We start from the raw sequence: 22,279 nt of genomic DNA on the forward strand, positions 1-22,279 counted from the left end.
CACCCCGACCCGCATGGGTAACTCCCACTGAAACTTCACCTCTCTAGTTTAGATGGAAGGACAAGATCTCCTCCTGGAAGCCTTTGATGGCCACCTCCTCCCGCCTACGCTCCCCCTCCAGTCTGGGTTAGGCAAGCCTCCTACGTGCTTCCCCTGTCGCTTGTCTTTCTGTCTGTCTTCCTCCCAGACGGCCAGCTCAACAACAGTGAGGGCGATGCGTGTATACTGCTCATAACCCGTACCCATGTGGTGCAGAGTAGACACTCGATTGCTTTGTAGAAGTCATGAAATGGGAACACGAGGGGATGGCCGGGAACAGAAAGACAGCAGGGCAAGGGGACGTCTGCTGATGTGCTACCCGACTCGACTTCCCAGCACCGCTTTCTGCAAGCGTGGTGTCCTCAAGCAAGATACCGGGCCTCAGTTCTTCTTCTATAAAATGAAGGGCTCGCCTGAATAATCCCTACTATCCCTTTTAGCCCTGACACTGATTGCTTACAAGTATATGTTAAATTAGTCCTATCATTATTAAGGAGAGCCAGGATGCCAAATGCATTAAAAATGCATTTCTCTCAAATTAATGCAAAATGGCACTGTACAAATAGTACTTTTTTTCCCCTCATCGCATTAGCAATGTAACATTTACCGAGGTCAAATAAACAAAAAATTAAAATGATGTCTTACATTAGAATGGTTAAGGGATACAGCCTCCATCAACTAGAAGCTTCTGAATCCTCTTTTAATCAGTTCTATCCTGACACTTGATTGAAATATTAGCAATAAGTGCTTCTGCATTTATCAGCATTTAAAGACCTGAATTAAGGACTGGCCTGGCTTTATCGGATGGAATGGAAAGTAGGAGGCACCCCTCTGGCTCAGAGAAGCACTTTCCAGTTCCATCAGCCCAGCCCAAGCTATTTTGAGTGGGCTCGCTGTTAGTGAACACCACTGTGGCTCCTTGCAGGTCTGGATTGCTCTCCGTTAGAGCAACTGGAGCCAAAGGTGGGCAGAAGCAACAACAATAAAGATTTAGAATCACAGCGCAGCCTCTACATGTGCCACACTCAGGTGTGTATAATACCCAGTAACTCACACGTATCAAACACCGTACTGACCCTTTACATAGGTCATCTCATATCCTGCTCATGATAACCTTATGGGATAGGTACTATTGCTCTATTATTATCAGTGTCCTCATTTTTCAAATGAGGAAAGCGAGCCACACGGGCTGAGCAACCATCCAGAGTCATGCATCTAGTAAATGGTAGAGCCAGGGGTTTGAAACCAGGCCTTTCTGAGCACAGAGGCATGGCCTATGATAATACTGGACATATGCCTCCCTCCCACTATTTAATAAGCGTTCGTTTACGTATCTTTCTCTCCCACTGTGCCTATGAGTGCCCTTGGGGTTTGAACCACCGGCACCTAGCGTAACGCCCGGCACGTTGGGTCCTTCGTTCCTTCAGAACGTATCTATCGAGTGTGGACTGTAAGCCAGACACTGGTTACAGGCGTCTGCCACTGCCGCGGCGACCAAGGCGGGAAGATCCCCGGCCTGGTGGAGCTTCCATTCAGGTGAAGGCGACAGACGAGTAAACAAACCAGATTTTCGATATTTTAAATAAAGAAAACAGGGCGGGAAAATGTGATGAAGAGTAGCTTGGGGGTGGGGGTGGGCAGCGTTTTGTGAGGCTAAGGCGGTCGGGGAAGACCTCTCCGAGCAGGCGACCGCTCGTTGGAGCTGAGACCTACCTGATGGGAAAGAGCCAGCCCTAAGAGGCACCGGAAGAAGCGTGCTCCCGCCAGAGGGCCGAGAATGGACAAAGGCCAGGAGGTGAGCAAGAGTTTGGCACATTTGAGGATGGCAAGAGGGCTAGTGCGGGTGAATCCCAAGCGGCAGAGGGTTGGGTGGTAGATGGCGGATCGTGCAGGGACTGTGGGCATCCCGGCACCTCCTGGGGTCCCCACACTCAGCATTGGGACGGCTGCCCCCTACTGATTCACAACAGGAGCCAGAGTGGAAGACACCCGGGGTTCTGAAGGGGCTTCAGAAGCAGGATCTCAGGTATGGGCCTTCCCCACACCCGCTTGCTCTTTTCCCTGCAGATACCTCTCTTCGTCGCCTACTTCCATTTTTTGCCCTGATTCCTCCTCCTCCTCCTCCTCCTCCTAGTCCTCCACACACACCTCTACAACCGCTTAAGCACGCAGGCCGTCTCTTTCCCCTCCTCGTGGGACCGTGAGACGCCCAATCAGTGCCTTGAGCCTCTCGCGTGCAGACCTTTGGGTCAGATAAGAGGACGGAGCGATGGTGACCGCGGCAGCAGACAAGTCCCAGCTGGAGGTCAGAGCTCAGAGACGTCTTCCGCCCGAGCCCAGGAGGGGGGGGTGGGGGGGGCGGGCAGTTTTCGCTAAGCCTAAAAGCGGGGTCCAGAGAGCTGAGCTTCCGAAGCAGAGAAAGACCCAGAGAAAGCAGACGCAGGGCGGGGGGGGCAGGAATGACGAGCACCACCTTCCGCCAGCCGCAGAGGGGCCGGTGGAGGGCTCGCGCAGGAAATCTGCACGGGCTCCCCGGCACCGCAGAGAACCTTCTCTCCGGAAAGCCAGGCCCGACGCTCTTTGCTCCCTACTGCCCCGCTGTGGAGAAACGCTTCGGGGAGAGTGCTGAAGCCGGAGAGAAACAGCCGCTGCCCTCCTCTGCCGTCTGGCTTTGGGGTCCTGGCGGCCCCCATTTTCCACTTCCTCCCTTTACCTCTCACCGTTAAAGTTGAAGGCCAATAAACGGAACTAAATAAACATCGGGCTTCGCATTTTTGAAAAAAGAGCAAGGAATTGCACAGGAAAATCGGAGGAAGGAAACAATAAAGATAAAAGCAAACCTAAATAAACTAGGGGATGTAAAAACAGTGGAATTAATAAATTCAAGAGCTGGTAGCTCGAAAGGGCCACTGAAGTAGATAAACCTCGGGCAAACCTATGTAAGAAACACACACACACACAATTAGAAAGGAGAAAGGGGGTACAACGACCAGTATCAACAATAGTTTTTGAATTGTGAGGAAATTCTGTGCACAATTGCATGCTAGTAAGTTTTAAAAATAGGATGCAAGGGATGTTTTCTTCTGACAAAAATATAAAATATTAAAATTCATACTACAACAAGTAGGAAATCTGAATAAATTAATAACTTAGGAATAAATTGAGAGACTGTCACACAAGGTCCCTAAACCTAATGATAAGCAGTTTCAAATCTTTAAGGCAGAAAACAGAAAAAGTTGGGATGTACTTAATTCATTCCGTGAAACGAATATGGTCCTGACCCCAGAACCTGAGAAAGATAAAACGAACCTCAGAAATCAGAGACCAGTATCAACTCCAAACACAGCATAAAAACTTCAGGTAAGACACTAGCAAACATAAGTTAACAAAGCTCGAAAGGAGCAAAACACAATCACCAAGGATTGATCCTGGGGAAGCAACCACAGTCCAAGCCTACGGCAGTCTGTTAGTACAATACTATCTGTAGGTTAAATCGGTGCTTCCCGACTTTTCGTGGCAGGCATAGAAAATGAAGGTATTTGCATGGGCCACTGGCGTGTGCAAATGAGGAAGGGAAGAAGGCGGTTCAGGCTCTCCCGCTACCCTGAGAGTTCACGGGAGGGATGTGTTGGTCTGGCTGTTACCAAGGGTGCAATTCACAATATTCACCAAGCGCTAAGGCACAGGACTTGACCAATCAGAACGCACAATCCATGCCAGGCAGGAGCATCCGATCAGGGGCCTGGCGGCAGCATGCTGTAGCTGGGACATTCTCAGGAGGTCTGAGGGGCAGGTCCCAGGGAATAGCTGGGTCAGAGAAGGAGTGCTCAGGGTGCCCAGGGCAGTAGTGATCTCCTGTGGAGGTATTTTAGTACTTTAAATGGTCTAACTGTTTTGGTGTATACCAGCTGAATATCAGCTCTGGCTGTCACCCAGACCAAATGGTCAGACGGAACACTCGGGAAGTTCTGGGTCAAACCACACTCTGAGACTCTTCTAATATTTGTCACGCTGTATTGTAACGGCATCTTGTCCTCCTTTTATTTTGTATTGAAGTGTAGTTGACCCACAATGGTACATCAGTTTCAAGTGCACAGCGTAGTGGCTGGACAAGTCTATATGTTATGCTGTGCCCACCGCCAAGCGTAGCTGCCATCTGTCACCGTGCAACACTGTTACAATACCATTGATTATCTCGTCCTTCCTCTGACTAGTCTGTGGAGTTATCCTTCTCTGTCTTCTCAGCATCCCTGCAAAGTATCTGACGTAGAGTAGAAGCTTAATAAACGGTTGCCAGATGGATCAGGTATCATTTCAAAGAGATATCCAAAAGAGCAAATCATAACATTTAATACATATTATGTCAGATTAGGGCTCTGAGGATAAATGATATACATGAAAAGGAAAAGGAAAACATAATAAAGAACGTCTCTTTTAAACGTGAGTGAAACTAGGGGCAACTGAGTGGCTCAGTCGCTTAAGTGTCCAACTCTTGATTTCAGCTCAGGTCATGATCTTGTGGCTCATGCGATCAAGTCCCAAGACAGCTCTGGACTGACAACATGGAGCCTGCTTGGAATTCTCCCTCTTCTTCTCTCTCTGTCCCTCCCCTGCTTGCGCTGCCTCTCTCTCTCTCTCTCCCTCTCTCTCTCTCTCCCAAAACAAATAAATAAACTTAAAATAAATAAATAAACATAAGGAAAAGTAATGCTTACTGAATAAGATTAACAGCATTTGTTTGTTTCTTTGTTGGTTGTTTTTGTTCTTTAAGTAGGCTCTACACCCAATGTAGGGCTTGAACTCACGGTACCAAAATCAAGAGTCGCATGCTCCACAGACTGCCCCATCATTTCTTTAAAAAACAAACAAACAAACAAACAAACAAAATAAAGATATCGTCTATCATTTTTAATATTATTTTAGAACTTCTGATCAATAAGATAAAAAAAGACATAAGCTGTAAATACTAGATAAATAATGATAGAAAATGCAAAGTATAAAAAAGCTTAAGAATAAACATAAGTTGGGGTGCTTGCGTGGCTCAGTTGGTTAAACGTGTGACTCTTGATTTCAGCTCAGGTCATGATCTTGCTGTTTGTGGGACCGAGCCCCACATCGGACTCTGTGCTGACAGCATAGAGCCTGCTTGGGATTCTCTCTCTCCCTCTCTCTCTCTGCCCCTCCTCCAGCTCTCTCTCTCTCTCTCTCTCTCTCAAAATAAATAAATAAGCATTAAAAAAGAATAAACATAAGCTATATTACCAATATAAAGAAAACTATAATACTATGGGAAGATATAATAAAAAGCCCCCATCATCAACCATATATGTGTTTCGTATGAATGCCAATACTATTGTGTTATAGTCTATTATTGTCAAGTTATGGCTGGAGAGAAAGGCCACACTCCTGTGGGCAAAGCATGGATGGAGTCCCCTGGAAAACCGTGGTTATTCCAGATTCTTGCTCATCTGCACAAAAAGACAAGAATGTGAAACTTAGAAGGCAGGTCTTTGGTATGCCAAAAAATGAACAGCTTGTCTTTCTCCAACCCTAGTGCTCTTGGGTTCAGATGTCAGAGGATTCAGAAGTTCTCACCTTGGGGCGCTTGGGTGGTTCAGTCGGCTAACCATCTGACTTCGGCTCAGGTCACGATCTCAGGGCTCGTGAGTTCGAGCCCTGCGTCGGGCTCTGTGCCGACAGCTCGGAGCCTGGAGCCCGCTTCGGATTCTGTGTCTCCCTCTCTCTTTGCCCCTCCTCCACTCATGCTCTGTCTCTCTCTCTCTCTCTCCCTCTCAAAAATAAATAAACATTAAAAAAATGTAGAAGTTCTCGTCTTATGCTCCAGGATGGTGGCTTGCTAAGATGGTAGCCATCTTGGGGAAATAAACAAGAACCAAGGATAAGATGGGGCTCTGAAAAGCAAGCCTTATAGGATAAAGGACGATGCTCTGGTTTCATATTATTTTCTGAATTTATTTATCTGCTGTTATTGCCTAGTCTTTAGACAATCTTGTTCAATATCCCAGCCTTGCCTCAACTATGCCAGAAGGTACTCGGGAAAGGTGAATGTGTCTACATTTAGGCCAAAGCGCTGATGGAAGAGCAGGACCTCTTTTTTCATAAGCAGATAGAAGTGATGTTGTCAGTAATTATGAATAATTGAATGCTTGAGCTAGGTACTGCTTGACATACGTTATCTCATTCAACTCTCTCGACAAACTGATGAAGTAGGCGCTTTTATTAACCCCAATTTACAGGTGAGAACGCCGCAGCTCCGAGAAGTGTAGTGATGTATCCAAAATTATACATCAAGGAAAATGGCAGAGGCAGAACAGAAACACAGCTCCGTCCAACTTCCAGCTCTGTGCTCTCAGCTACTACCTACTCCAAAAGATCCCTAAGAAAAGACAATTGTCAAGGACAAGACAAGAGTTAAGGGGTTCTAGGCATAATTAACAAAGGTAGATGTTTTTAAGAAGACATAAAAGGTGAATTCAATACCTAGAATACATGCCGTGTTCATAGACGGACAAGATTATAAGAATATAAATTCTCCTTGAATCAATATGTTATTTTTTAGCACCATATTCCAGGGGAAAAGTGACTCCAGAGGTGCAGAAAATATAGATCGCTTATGAGCGGAAAATTTGGGGGGTATTTTTTATTGATAGGATTTACTTGACATCCTTAAGAGAGATATCTCAAAGCACACTAGGGATGTCTTCTCCAAACCATGTCCAAAATATAAAAAGCTCTATAGTTGTAGTTTCTCCCCTGGTGACTTCATGCCAGAGCTCATCAGAACACAGGAAGGCCCTGGTCTTTGGCTCTGTTAATGCCCTCACCGACACTCAGCTCCCTTCTACCAGTGAGGAATGTAGTCCAAAAGCTCTTGTGTGTTTTAATTCTGTTTTCTCCAACTTTCCTCAAGACGTTCTTTTCTCAATACACATTCCTCCCTTTTTCGAATCACTTCTAACGTTCCCACTGCTTTTCTTTTTCTTCATAAGCCTGTTGCTTTTATACTGACGGATGCCATAGAAGCTCATTAAATCACCCCAAGACCGTCATTCCCCCTGCAAACTCCGGGCTCCTGCGAGGAGGGGAGGGGGCTCACAGATACAACACACAGAGCATTGAAAGCATGGGCCAGCTCAGTGTTCGTGGATTTAATCCTAAAATTGGCTCGGGAATGTAGAGGTCCAACCATTCCCCATGGGGCCATCTGAAAAAAAAAAACAAACAGCAAAAGTAGACCTCGCTCCAGAAGGAACCCCACAAAATAAATCCTCACACACTCAACACTGAAAAATAATAACTACAACAAAAGAAATCAAATGGTCTTGGGATGATGTCAAAATCCTGCTCTACCTCTTTTCACACAGTCTGAGAAAGACCATGTAGTGACAGCTAAGAGCGTGGACTTGACCCCAGACCATCTAGACTAGAATCCAGTGTCTGCCGCTCACTACCTGGGTGATTTGGATGAGTTACTTCACCTCCCTGTACCTTGGTCTTCTTATTTGTAAAACGGGGTAATAAAGGTAACCGCCTCATCGAATCGCCGTGAGGATTAAAGGTGTGTAAGGTGGCTGATATACTTACTGTTCACGATTCGTACACGGCGATAAACTCAGCCTCCTCTGCCAGACCCCCAGTTGCTTCTTCCCTGTTTTCCTGCACCGATTCAATTGCTTATCCTTTTGCCACAGGCAGTGTTACTGCCGATTCCCTCCTCTCTTTTCTTCTTTGACGTTTCTTCTTGTCTCTTCGAACATCCCCTCCCTGCAAAATGCCCTTTTGCAAGCTGCTGTTGAGGCACCAGAGTGTCACGGCTCAGTGCTCTTTCCAGTCCCAAGACCCAAGATGGCCTTCTCTTGCAGAAGCTCCAGCTCTGTGACTGAAAAATAGCCAAATCCAGGGCATGGGTTTTGTCCTGTGGAGATTTGCAGATGTAAGATAACAGCTGTTCTACCACAACTGGTGCGTTTGAGAAATCCAACCCCCTCAGTCCGATTAGACCCAAGCCAAAACGAATTCTTTCAGGCCACTGAGTATGGCCTAATTAATTTCTAGGTTGAGTCTGCCTTCATCGGCGACCTGTGCACGTGTGCAAATCTTCATTTACCTTACTCTGTACTTCTTCGCCATCTTCTCTCAGCCTTCCCATGTCCTCGTGCCAGCCGCCAATACGTATTCATGCCATCTGTCCTTCAAGCCCTCTCCGCAAAGGCTTTTAATATTTGCTTTTGCATTTTGTCCTCTGTTTGCAACTCCCCATAAATCCCTAAGCTGGTAAAAACAGCCGTTCAAGGATACCAGACTCGGGGGGCCTGGCTGGCTCGGTCGGTAAAGCATGTGACTCTTGATCCTGGGGTCATGAATTCGAGCCCCACGTTGGGCGTAGAGATTACTTAAAAAAAAAAAAGGGGAAAATTAAGTATTAAAAATTGACTTCCTGCGAAATAAATAGGAATTAGAAGAGAACGTGTATGATAGCTTTGGAAAGATATATTTCAGGAAAACGAATTTAAAAGGAAATGATAAACTTTTATGACTGCACCGTGTAAACAAGTCAACTTCTGTCTAACAAAAGAGAAAACCCTTCTTATAATCTATAAGGATCTATATAATCTGGATTGCTGGTTCCTCTCGGACTTCATCTCCTTCTCTGCTCATTCTGCTCCAACCACGCTGGCCTCCTTGAACATAGCATGTGCAGTTGTTCTTCTGGACCTTTGCACCTGCTATTTTCCTCTGGAATGCCCCGGCATTCGAGCTCTGTTTCATTGTGACGTCTTCACCTCTGCTTGCCTCTTTGCCTTGGCTTCATCCTCGGGCAGCTGCTCCTCATTGTTGCAAAATGGCTGCCAAAGCAATCGGGCTATATGCTTCTTCTTGAATATATTAGGAAAGAGAGCCTGCTACCTTTTATAAACATGGAAAGAAGCCCTGACCTTCATCATGACTGGGTCATTGGTGACCAGGGGAATTTCTGTGACCAGGGGAATACTATATGCTGAATAGTTTAGGCCGGGGTTACCTCAAACCAAATACTGTGGCGAAGGGGATGGATCATTCAGATTGGCTAAGACTAATGAGGGCTCACACTTGGAGGTGGTGTTGGAGTCGATTCCACACATATCAGATGGTTGCTAGGAAGAGAACTACAATGTCCACTGCAGAAAGCAATTGAAATATACCTATCGAGAACCTTTAACCTAGTAATGATATTCCTGGGAGTTTATTCTAAGGAATAAATTCAAATGAAGAAAAGCTATGTTCATCAATATTTACTTTATCTCTGCCTTTTATGAATAGTGAATAATGAATTAATGAGTAACCTCTAGAAGCAAACACTAAGACTTAAATGGGCAACTGCTGAGAAATATTTAAAGAAAGTATGTAATATAAATCAAGATTCAACAAAATATTATGTAACTATTAAGAGTAAAACTTATAAAGATCGTGTAATGACATGAGGGGATGTATATATAAATATTCTTACATTATATACATATATAACCTAACATGAAAAACTCAGTACAAAATTCTGTGTATACTAATATTGGAATAGAATGTGAAAAGACGACAACAGTCATATTTATGTAGGAGAATTAAGGATGATTTATTTCCTTTCTAAAACTACCTTTAATTTTGTATTTCCAGTAACTTTTAAAATCAAAGAGAGGCAATCCAATGACACCTGAGAAATTCCTAAGAAGTACGTACGCCCTAACGATAAAATCAGATTCTAGGTTAAGCCAATGGCTCCATCAAACGCTGGGCAAAGCTGGTCTTCAACATGCTGGGCTCTCCTCATCATCAGAGACTCCCCTTCCTTTTTGGTTTCCTTTTCCCACTTTTGCATCCCTTCCTCCACTTATCATTATGTTTCCTAGAACCTACAGTCATTATCAAAAAGATCTTAGGAACTCATTTAGACTGACGTTCCCTGGGGGGAGGGCTTACAGAGTAGGGGTGGCAATGCTTAGCCCAAAGAAATACGTAACTGAAAACTGATGATTAGGTCCAGCTCCATTTTGGAGATGGAAGAGAAGAGGCCTTCCAGTACCTGTCATGTGTTTATGATTTGAATATTGATTTATGATCTAGATATTATTGTCGTTATTTTCCAAATATTTAATTACAAAATTCAAGATGTAGTGAGAGAGAGAGATATGAATAAAAATCACAGACCACAAAAAGAGATAAGGCCTATATACAAACAACTATAATAGAATGATGAAAATAAACCATAAATGGGATCAAATGATATAGGAATTCAAAAGCAGGAGATTATTTCTAACTGGTGACATTAGGAAAGGCTTCATAGAGGAGGTGATGAAGTTTCTAGGGCTTGAAAGATAGAAAGGTTTTAGTTTGCATAGAAAAGGGAAGACAATAGCAACAAAAGCAAAAACAAATATTGGGATTACAGCAAACTAAAAAGCTTTTGCACAGTGAAGGAAACCAATGAAACCAAAAGGTACCCTACTAAATAGAAGAAGATATTTGCAAATAATATGCTCAATAAGGGGTCAATACGCAAAATATACAAAGAAATCATACAACTCAACACCAACAACACAAACAACCTGGTTAGAAATTGGGCAGGTCTAAACAGACATTTTTCCAAAGAAGACATACAGATGGCCAACAGACATATTAAAAGATGCTCAACAATGGGGCGCCTGGGTGGCGCAGTCGGTTAAGCGTCCGACTTCAGCCAGGTCACGATCTCTCGGTCCGGGAGTTTGAGCCCCGCGTCGGGCTCTGGGCTGATGGCTCAGAGCCTGGAGCCTGTTTCCGATTCTGTGTCTCCCTCTCTCTCTGCCCCTCCCCCGTTCATGCTCTGTCTCTCTCTGTCCCAAAAATAAATAAACGTTGAAAAAAAAATTAAAAAAAAAAGATGCTCAACATCACTAATTATCAAGGAAAGGCAAATCAAAACTTCAGCAAGGGGCTCCTGGGTGGCTCAATCAGTTGAGCATCCGACTCTTTGATTTTGACTCAGGTCATGATCCCAGGGTCAAGGGATTTAGCCTCTCACTGGGCTCCATGCTGAGCGTGGAGTCTGCTTAAGATTCTCTTCCTCTCCCAGGGCACCTGGGTGGCTCAGTCAGTTTAGCATCCGACTTCAGCTCGGGTCTTGATCTCACAGTTCATGAGTTCAAGCCCCACATTGGCCTCTGTGCTGACAGCTTGGAGCCTGGAGGTGCTTTGGGTTCTATGTCTTCCTCTCTCTCTCTAACCCTCCCCCGCTTGTGCTCTCTCTCTCTCTCTCTTTCTCTCAAAAATAAATAATAAACATTAAAAAAAAAAGATTCTCTCTCTCTCCCTCTTCCCCTCTCCCATGCTTGTGTGTGTGCACTCTCTCTCTTAAAAAAAAAAAAAGAAACAACTGCAATGAGATATCACCTCATACCTATCAGAATGGCTAGTATTAAAAGGATAAGAAATAGCAAGCATTGATGAAGATGTGGAGAAAAAAGAATCTTCGCACACTGCTGGGTAAACTGGTGCAGCCATTTTGGAAAGCAGTATGGAGGTTCCTCAAAAAATCAAAAATTGAAAATTAAATCCGATCCAGTAATTCCACTTCAGGGTACTTACCCAAAGAAAACAAAAATATGAATTCAAAAAGATTTATGCACCCCTTTGTTTATTGCACCATTATTTACAAAGGCTAAGATATGGAAGCAACCTGCCTCCACTGATAAGATGAATGGATAAAGAAGATGTGGTATATATACACAATGGACTATTCCTCAGCCATAAAAAAGAATGGAATCTTACCATTTACAAAAACATGGGTGGACCTAGAGGGTATTATGCTAAGGGAAATAAGTCAGGAAGAGAAATACAAATACTATGTGATTTCACTTGTATATGGAATCTAAAAAACAAACCAAACAAAAAACGCCTAAATACAGAGAACAAACTGGTTGTTTCTCGTTGGGGTCATGGGAGTGAGCAAAATAGGTGGAGGAGATTGGGAGGTACAAACTTCCCATTATAACATAAATAAGTCACAGGGAAGTGAAATACAGTATAGGGAATGTCCAGTCAATAATATTGTAATAAGTTTGTGTGGTGACAGATGGGAACCACGCTTAATGTGGTGGGCGTTTCATAATGTATATAAATGTTTAATCGCTATGTTGTATACCTCAAATTAATATGATATTCTATGTCAACTATACCTCAACTAAAAATAAATAAATTAGGGGCGCCTGGGTGGCCCAGTCGGTTAAGCTCCGACTTCGGTTCAGGTCATGATCTCACAGTCCATGAGTTCGAGCCCCGCGTCAGGCTCTGTGCTGACAGCTCAGAGCCTGGAGCCTGCTCCGGATTCTGTGTCTCTCTCTCCCTCTGCCCCTCCCCGACTCACTCTCTGTCTCTCAAAAATGAATAAATGCTAAAAAAATTTTAGAAAAAAAATTAATTAACTTTAAAAAAAAGAAAGGGGAAGAGGATTCCAGGCAGGGGTAACTGCATGAAAAAATGCACTGAGGTGCACATAAGAATAGTAAGTACTGACTTTTGGTGAATCTAAGCCACCAGTGATCGTAAGATACATTGTTATTTTTTTTAAGATTTTTAAATTTTTATTTATTTATTTATTTATTTATTTATTTTCAATGTTTATTTATTTTTGAGAGAGAGAGAAAGAGAGGGAGAGGCAGAGAGATGGGGACAGAGGATCCCAAGCGGGCTCCGTGCTGACAGCAGAGATCCCTATGCAGGGCGCAAACCCATGAACCACGAGATCATAACCTGAGCTGAAGTCGGATGCTTAACTGACTGAGCCACCCAGGTGCTCCAAAGATTTTTATTTATTTGTTTATTTGTTTGTTTGTTTGTTTTAATTTTTCAAGTTTGTTTATTTTGAGAGAGAGAGCATGCACAGGAGAGGGGCAGAGAGAGAGAGAGAGAGAGGGAGAATCCCAAGCAGACTCCATGCTGCCAGCACAGAGCCCGATGCAGGGCTCAGTCCCAGGAACGGTGAGATCATGATCTGAGCAGAAATCAACAGTCTCATGCTCAACTGACTGAGCCACCCAGGCACCCCAAGATTTTTTTTTATGTTTAAGTAATCTACACTCAATGTGGGGCTCAGACTTATAACGCAAGATCAAGAGTCACTTGCTCTACCGACTGAGCCAGCTAAGTGCCCCATTTTTCTTTTTCCTTTTTTTTTTTTAAAGATTTTTCCATCGTTGGGGCACCTGGGTGGCTCAGTTGGTTAAGCGTCCGACCTCAGCTCAGGTCATGATCTCGCGGTCCGTGAGTTCTAGCCCCGCGTTGGGCTCTGTGCTGTCAGTTCAGAGCCTGGAGCCTGCTTCAGACCCTGTCTCTCTCTCTCTCTCTCTCTCTCTCTCTCTCTGCCCCTCCCCTGCTCACGCTCTGTGTCTATCAAAAAATGAATAAACGTTAAAAAATTTAAAAAAAAGATTTTTCCATTGTTATTTTATGCAACACTGAGAAAAGACAAATACTACCAAACAATAACTCAATAGTTTCATTTGAATTTTTTATCCTATAATTACTGAAGGGAGCTCTTTTGGACTTTAGACATACACAAAGCAAAATAAAATAGTTAAAATATTCCTAAGGCTTCTCCACAGTGAGTAAGGAAGAGGCGATGATGCAGGGCTGTGTAGACCATGTTAAAAATTTGGGCCTTTATAGTGCAGTTCATACTGACAAACGCTTTCACCAATAAAATACTGGTGGACAACTCTGATCTCGCTTCTGCTGGGATGATCATTCTCTTCCACCCCTGAACCCTTCCTTCACGATCTCCATGGATTACTCCAACAGAGTAATTCTTTTTTCTTTTAAGTGTATTTATTTATTTTGAGAGAGAGAGAGAGAGAGAGAAAGTGAGCAGGGGAAGGGGCAGAGAGAGAGAGGGAGAGGGAGAATCCTAAGCAGGCTCCACGTTGTCAGTGCAGAGTCCAACGGGAGGTTTGAACTCATGAACCATGAGATCATGACCTGAGCCAAAGTCAAGAGTCGGTTGCTTAACCGACCGAACCACCCAGGCGCCCCTCCAACACAGTAATTCCTAAAGAGTAAGTTGTCCCTTTTCTTCTGAAAAGAGATGGGCCAAAAGAGAGCAAAGGCAAGAAGAAAAAAATGGGGCCATATATATTATCAAATCATATTAATCGATACCTAAAACAAACCACAAATAAACTACATTCTATTTATGCCACAATAACTTAGGGAAATAATAAACACAGGTTCTGGCCTACTGGGTGATTATTAACGTCTGGATGCTCATACTTGAGAGATCCGGCAGGTGAATTGCAAAATAAAATCTCCAGCAATATAGGAAGATCAAGAAAACAACTTTATCATCTAAATGGATATTCAAAAGGCATAATATTACTATAGGAAGGCAAAAAGAGACTTATTTGAATTTTACAAAATGGATACGTATGATTGATACATCAGAAATGCTTTCAAAGTTGATTATATGACCCCTTCTCCAAAATATATGAATATATACTTATCAAATATTGCTCAAATTAATGTACCTAACAGTTTTATTTTATGAAACCAGTCTGTCATTTTACCTTAATTTCTACATAGATGAAACAGCAGCCCCATAATATTGAAAATGTAATTTAGCACTTTAACAAGGACACAATAATCCTTTGAAAATGAACAGCTTTTAACCGAGTAGTATAACTTACCTACTTTTCATACTAAGCAAATAATACGCTAAAAAGCAAATAGTTTTTCTTACTACTGAGTTTAACTTTAAAACTAGAAATTATCTTTGTACCCACACTTCTAATTTAAAATTCGAAGAATTTTTTCTACAGTATACTAAGCAGGTATGTCTTGAAATATGGCAATATTAATCATCGTCATGACAAATTACCAGAAAAATATTATCACTGAAAAGAAATGTATTATAGGATTTTGCAAAGGGCTATGAAAAGTAATAGATTAAAAGTAAGGACAGAAATTATACTAAAATGGACTCACCTTCAATTCTTCGGATTATGATTACATCTATGATTCATCTATATAGAGAATATTCAACATAATCCAATATTAAATATGCTGTCACCATCTCACTTACAGACTGATTACAAGGCAAATTAAAGTGTCATGAAGTCATCCTGCTAACCTTCAGGCTATTGCTTCTCAGACTGTAATGTGCAGTGCCAAACACCTGCGGATCTTGTTAAAATGCAGATTCTGATTCGGAAAGTCTCCGTGCAACCCGTGATTCTGCATTTCGAACAAGTTCCCAGGTGGTGCTCCTGCAACTGACCACAAAGCAGCAAGGCTTTAGGCTACAAAAAAAAAAAAAAACAAAACACTTTATATTCTGTAGGAAACTTTATGACAAATAGGTGTTTACTTCCCACTTCTTTCATTCACGCTTCCAACACGTTCAACAAAAATTGAAAATATTTCCTCTGGATAAAAATGCTTTGGGGGCACCTGGGTGGCTCAGTGGGCTAAGCGTTGACTTTGGCTCAGGTCACGGTCTTGCAGTTCCTGAGCCCCAGCCCCGTATCGGGCTCTTCTGTGCTATCTGCGCAGAGCTTGTTTGGGATCCTCTCTCTCCCTGTCTCTCTGTCTCTCAAAAAAATAAATGAACTTTTACAAAAAACAAACTAAAAATGCTTTCTATTCCCATTGCTGCATGGAAGATGTTGGCATTAGGGACACTGACCTCCTATCAAACACAGAGAAAATAATAAATACTTGTTGGCTGATTGACTTTTTAAAATAACAGCTTTATTGAGACATAATTCACATACCATAAAATCACCTTTTTGTAGTATATAACCCAGTGGTTTTCAGTATATTCACGAGTTGTGCAGCCATCACCACACTCTAATTTTAGAACATAATTGTCACTCCAAAAAGAAATCCAGTACCCATTACCAATCACTCTCCATTTTGCCCTAACCCCTCCAGTGCTAGGCAACTAGCAATCTACTTTCTGTCGCTATGGATTTGCCTATTCTGGATACATGATCTTTTGTGACCGGCTTCTTTCATTTAGCATACTGCTTTCAAGCTTTGTCTGTCCTATAGCATGCATTAGGACTTCATTCCTTTTCATGCTGATCATATTCCAGTATATGCATATGCAACATTTTGTTTATCCATTCATCAGTTGATGGACATTTGAGTGTTTCCATTGTTTGGCTACTCTGAATAATCCTACTGTGAACATTTGTGTATGGGTGTTTGGGCGGGCGTATGTTTCCGTTCTCATGGGTATATAGACCTAGGAGTGGGTCACACGTTAACTCTATGTTTAAATGTTTGAGGAGGCCGGGGCGCCTGGGTGGCTCGGTCGGTTAAGCGACAGACTTCGGCTCAGGTCATGATCTCGCGGTCCGTGAGTTCGAGCCCCGCATCGGGCTCTGTGCTGACAGCTCAGAGCCTGGAGCTGCTTCGGATTCTGTGTCTCCCTCTCTCTCTGCCCCTCCCCCACTCATGCGCGCGCGCGCGCGCGCGCGCGCGCGCGCGCTCTCTCTCTCAAAAATAAATAAACATTTAAAAAAATAAATAAATGTTTGAGGAGGCCTAATCTGTTTTCCAGAGTGCCTGCACCATTTTACATTTCCATCAGCAGTACACAAAGGTTCTAATTTCTCCACATCCTGGACAACACTTGTTATTATCTGTCTTTCTTTTTTATTATTATAACCATCCTAGTAGATGTGAAACAGTATCTCATTATGGTTTTGATTTGCTTTTCCCAGATAGTTAATGATGTTGAGCATCTTTTCATGTGCTTATTGACCATTTATATGCCTGATTATTTTTTTTTTTCAGTTACAATTTCTGAAGCATTTACTATGTGCCAGGCCACTGTCAATCACTATCTCGTTCCAACCTCTTACCAGCCATATGAAAAAAGTGTCATTTTTTAAAACAGCTCTTTAAAGGTATAATTGACACATGATAAACTCCACATATTTAAAGTATAAATTTGATGAGTTTAGACATAGGTATACACCCCACAAAACCATCACCATGATCAAGATAATTAACATATCCATCATCTCTAAAAGTTTCCTGGCTCTCCTTTGTAATCCCTCCTTCCTGACCCTTCCCATCCGCCCTGCCAAACAACCACTGATCTGCTTTCTGTCGTTATAGATTAGTATGCATTTTCTAGACTTCTATATACGTACAATTACGTGGCATATACTCTGTTTTGTCTGGCTTCTCTCACTTAGCATAATGATTTTGGGATTTATCTAGGGGCTTGCATGTATCACCAGTCCATTCTATTTTTTTAAACAGCTTCATTAACATATAATTCACATGCCATACAATTCGCCCACTTCAAGTATACAATTCAATGGTTTTAGTATATTACATTATTAGTTTTTAAATTGTGGCATAATATATATAACATAAAATTTGCCATTTTAGTATATTTTTTGTATTGCCAAATAGTATTCCGTTTGTATGTATCTACCACAATTTGTTTATCCATTCAGACAGGTAATGTTATATTTGTCCCCACTTTACAAATAAGGTGGGGCGCCTGGGTGGCGCAGTCGGCTAAGCGTCCGACTTCAGCCAGGTCACGATCTCGCGGTCCGGGAGTTCGAGCCCCACGTCGGGCTCTGGGCTGATGGCTCGGAGCCTGGAGCCTGTTTCCGATTCTGTGTCTCCCTCTCTCTCTGCCCCTCCCCCGTTCATGCTCTGTCTCTCTCTGTCCCAAAAAGAAATAAACGTTGAAAAAAAAATTAAAAAAATAATAAATTTATAAATAAGGCAAAGGGAAGCATGGAGAGAAGTTAACTGTGACTGTCCTAAATCACAGGCAAGTAAGTAACAGAGCTGGCATTCAAACCCAGGTCTGTCCAATACCAGAGTTTATACTCTTTAAAAAAAATGTTTATTTATTTATTTTGAGAGGGGGTGGGGAGGAGCAGAAGGAGAGGGAGAGAGAGAATCCCAAGCAGGCTCCGCACTGTCAGCGCAGGGCCCGATGTGGGGCTTGACCTCGTGAATTGTGAGATCCTGACCTGAGCTGAAATCAAGACTCAGACACTAACTGCCTGAGCCACCCAGGTGCCCCCAGAGCTTGTGCTCTTAACCATTATGTCATACTGGCTTTCCAAACTGAAACCAAACGTAGCTATACTCTAAATCAAATATGTGCTGTTCCCAAGCACAACGATGTATCAGTTCTTGTCATCGTCTGGAGGCTGATCCTGGTCCTCCTCCCCTAATAATCTAAAGGATCCTTTCACACAAAAAAAGGGAAAGTAAAAGCCCTTGTCAGTATAAGCCACAAACACTGAGATGACCATACTATAAACAGCAGACCGGGTTCCAGAGTCAAGGATCAGACATGAGTCCGAAGAGCTGGATATGAAGCAGGACCAGACAGGTTAGTGTCACAGCAACGAGATTTGCCCAATCATCAGGAAAACAAACCACCTTCCTTGGGCGTGTGCAAACTAGGCGAAGAGAAAAAGTCTTTGTGTGATAACGGTCCAGTTGGGACAAGTACCCGAGGGTCACGTCAGCTCTCAAGGTAGTGGATTCACTCACGCTCAGTAGTGCCTCAGATTGGGAGGATACTAAGATATATTCTCTCCTTTTTCTAGAAAGAAGTTGGAGGGCTAATGCACGAAGCTACCTTCATGGGATCACAGGACATGAGGGCTGTCGTGGGAGAAGGCAGTGGCAGCCCCATGTCTATTTTCGCTACTTCACAAAAGAGGAAATGAGGCGCGGTAGAAATAGAAAGGCGTTGCTTGGCAATATTATAAAGCACTGTAATATAAGCTGTCAAAGGAGGCTGTGGGATCTTCTTCCCTGAAACTCATTAAGAGCAAGAGAGATACCCACTTGGAATCCGCCCAGGAGGAGAGTCGGAGGAATGCCACCGGGAGACACAGGAACGAAACTCGGTCTGCGGCAAGGGCTGGCTGCCGTCAGACAACTGGATCCCAGCCAGCGGCCGAGGCCGGCCGGCCGGCCATCCGCTCTCCCCCGATGTGGCCAGGTAGCACCAAGAAATAGTTCCTAGGAAACCGGCCCCTAATAAGACATTTGGAAAGCACAACACGATTCAGTGTAAGCCGCCAGGACCTTTGGTTTAAAAAGACGTCTTAGACCCAGAAATAGCAAATGATGTTTCCAACACCAAACCTGAAACACGTGGACCCCGGTCACTGCAGGCAGGAGCCATAAAAATCAGGAGGGCGTGGATGGCAGAGGCACAGCCGAAGACAAATGAATCTTCATTCCTGGGCAAGGTACTAAGGTCACCCCAAGGGCCCGATTCCGGTCCCGATAGGTCTCCTCTACCCCCAGCTGGGACATCAGTTTGATCCCAACTCCAGGCTCGGAGCCCAATTATTTTTGTTTGTTTATTTATTTATTTATTTAAAATGTTTATTTATTAAAAAAATTTTTTTTGACATTTATTTATTTTTGAAAGACAGAGAGACAGAGCGTGAGCAGGGGAGGGGCAGAGAGAGAGGGAGACACAGCATCTGAAGCAGGCTCCAGGCTCCGAGCTGTCAGCACAGAGCCCGACGCGGGGCTCGAACTCACCAACTATGAGATCATGACCTGAGCCGAAGTCGGACCCTCAGCTGACTGAGCCACCCAGGTGCCTCAAATGTTTACTTATTTTTGAGAGAGAGAGAGAGAGAGAGCACACAAGCGGGGGAAGTGAGGAGAGAGAGGGAGAGAGGATCCCAAGCAGGCTCTGCACTGCCAGCGGAGAGCCCACCGCAGGGCTTGAGCTCGGGAACTGCAAGATCATGACCTGAGCCAAAGTCAGATGCCCAATCAACTGAGCCACTCGGGTGCCCCACGGCTCGCGTTTTAAAATGGAATCCCTGGGCGCCTGGGTGGCTCAGTCGGTTGAGTGTCTGACTCTTGATTTCCTCTCAGCTCACGATCTCATGGTTCGTGCTCGTGAACAGCGCGGAGCCTGCTTGGGATTCTTTCTCTCCCCCTCTTTCTGCTCCTCCCCTGCTCAAGCTCCTGCTCTCCCTCTCTCAAAATAAATAAACTTAAAACAACTAAAAGTAAATAAATGAAAATAAAATGGAATTCCTTCCCCACTCTTTCCCTTCTTCCTTTTCTTCCTCCCTCCCTCCCCTCCTTCCTTCTTCCTCCCCGTCCGGTAATTCCACTCCTAGGCTTTTACCCAAGAGAAATGAAATCATATGTCTACAAAAAGAGGTGACTGTCAGTGTTCATAGTAACTTCATTTCTATTTTTTATTTTTTTTGCAAGATTTTATACTTTTTGTTTATTTTCTTTCTTTCTTTTTTATTTTTTATTAAAAAATGTTTTTACATTTATTTATTTTTGAGACACAGAGAGAGACAGAGCACGAGTGGGGGAGGGGCAGAGAGAGGGAGACACAGAATCCGCAGCAGGCTCCAGGCTCTGAGCTGTCGGCACAGAGACCGCCTCGGGGCTCGAACTCACAAACCGTGAGATCATGACCTGAGCCGAAGTTGGACGCTCAACCGACTGAGCCACCCAGGTGCCCCTATTTATTTCCTTTTTTAAGTAAACTCTACACCCAATGTGGGGCTCAAACTCATGACTCTGCGATCAAGAGTTCCATGCTCTACAGACTGAGCCGGTGAGGTGTCCCTTCGACTTTATTTCTGATAACTAAAAAACTAGAAAGAGGGGCGCCTGGATGGCTCAGTTGTTTGAGCATCCAGCTTTGGCTCAGGTTGTGATCTCACATCTGTTGGTTCAAGTCCCGCATCGGGCTCTGTGCTGACGGCTCAGAGCCTGGAGCCTGCTTTGGATTGTGTGTCTCCCTCTCTCTCTGCACCTCTCCTGCTTGTGCTCTCTCTCTGTCTCCCAAAAACTAAAATAAAACATTAAAAAAAGTTAAAAACTAGAAACAGCCCAAGTGTCCATCCACAAAAGAATTGATAAACGGTGGTACAACCATCTGGTGGAATACTATTCAACAATAAAAGGGAGTTAAGAACTGATACATACAGCAGGATAGATGAATCACAAAAACATGCTGAGTGAGAGAAGCGAGACTTAACAACATACATATACGACATGATGCCGTTTATATGAACTTCTAGAACAGGCAAAATCAGTGGTGGAAAAAATCAGGAGAGCAGTTGCAACCGGGGGTAGGTTATGGGTTGAATTATGCCTCCCCAAAAGATAAGATGAAGTTCTAATCCTCAGTACCAGTGAATGTGTCCTTATCTGGAAACACAGTCTTTGCAAATAAAATCAAGTTTAAATAAGGTCATTAGGGTTGCCTGAGTGGCTCAGTCGGTTGGGTGTCTGACTCTTGATTTCGGCTCAGGTCATGATGCCAGGGGCGTGGGATTGAGCCCCATGTTGGGCTCCACACTAAGGGTGGAGCTTGCTTAAGATTCTCTTCCTCTCTCCCCTGCTCACTCTCTCTCTCTCTCTCTCTCTCTCTCTCTAAGGCAAGGAATACCAAAGATCGCCAGTAACACCTGAAGCTGAAAGAAAGAAATAGCACAGATTCTGTCAGTAACACCTGAAGCTGAAAGAAAGAAATAGCACAGATTCTTCCCTAGAGGCTTCAGAGTGAGCGTGGCCCCGCTAACACCTTGATTTTGGACTTGTAGCCTCCAGAACTGTGACAGAATAAGTTTGTGTCGTATTCAACACTCCAGTTTATAATAATTTGTTTCATTAGCCCTAGGAAACTATTACAGGGTGGGTGGAGCAGGGATTGGCTAGACAGAAGCATGAGGGAACTCTCTGGAGTGAAGGAAATGCTCTATATTCTGATAGGGGCTTGGGTTACGTGTGTTCATTCGCCACAACTCATCTAAGAGTACGCTCCAGATTTGTGCGTGTTACTGTGTTGTAAGGCTTACCTCAAAAACAAAAAATACCATAAATAAACATTGAATTCCAGGTGAGGATATGCCTGCTGAAGCGTACCGATGTCCGCAAGTTCCTCTAGTCGGTGGGTGGAAGGATGGACCGACAGGTGGTAAAGCAAACATAGCAAAACGTTAGCCACTACAGAATCTAGGTGGCGGGCGTTTGGTGTTTACGCTTCTCTTAACTTTCTTACACGTTTGAACGTTTTCATACTAAAATGGAGAACACACAAACTCTGCCTGCTGTGTGAAAGCATCTCCCAAGCCAGACTGAGAATTCACAGGAGCCACCACAGCCTCAAAGACATTTCTCAGTTGAGAAAATGGAGCCGCAGGGTAGTTTCGTGACTTGCCCA

At 43.7% G+C, this 22,279-nt stretch overlaps 1 pseudogene; it reads left to right on the plus strand.

The window, feature by feature from the left end:
• The first annotated feature begins 2,308 nt into the window (after nt 1-2,308).
• LOC122477153 overlaps nt 2,309-22,279 on the plus strand; it is a 46,951-nt pseudogene continuing 26,980 nt past the window's right edge.

The sequence above is a fragment of the Prionailurus bengalensis genome, chromosome X (genome assembly GCF_016509475.1).
Source record: "Prionailurus bengalensis isolate Pbe53 chromosome X, Fcat_Pben_1.1_paternal_pri, whole genome shotgun sequence".
NCBI lineage: Eukaryota > Metazoa > Chordata > Mammalia > Carnivora > Felidae > Prionailurus > Prionailurus bengalensis.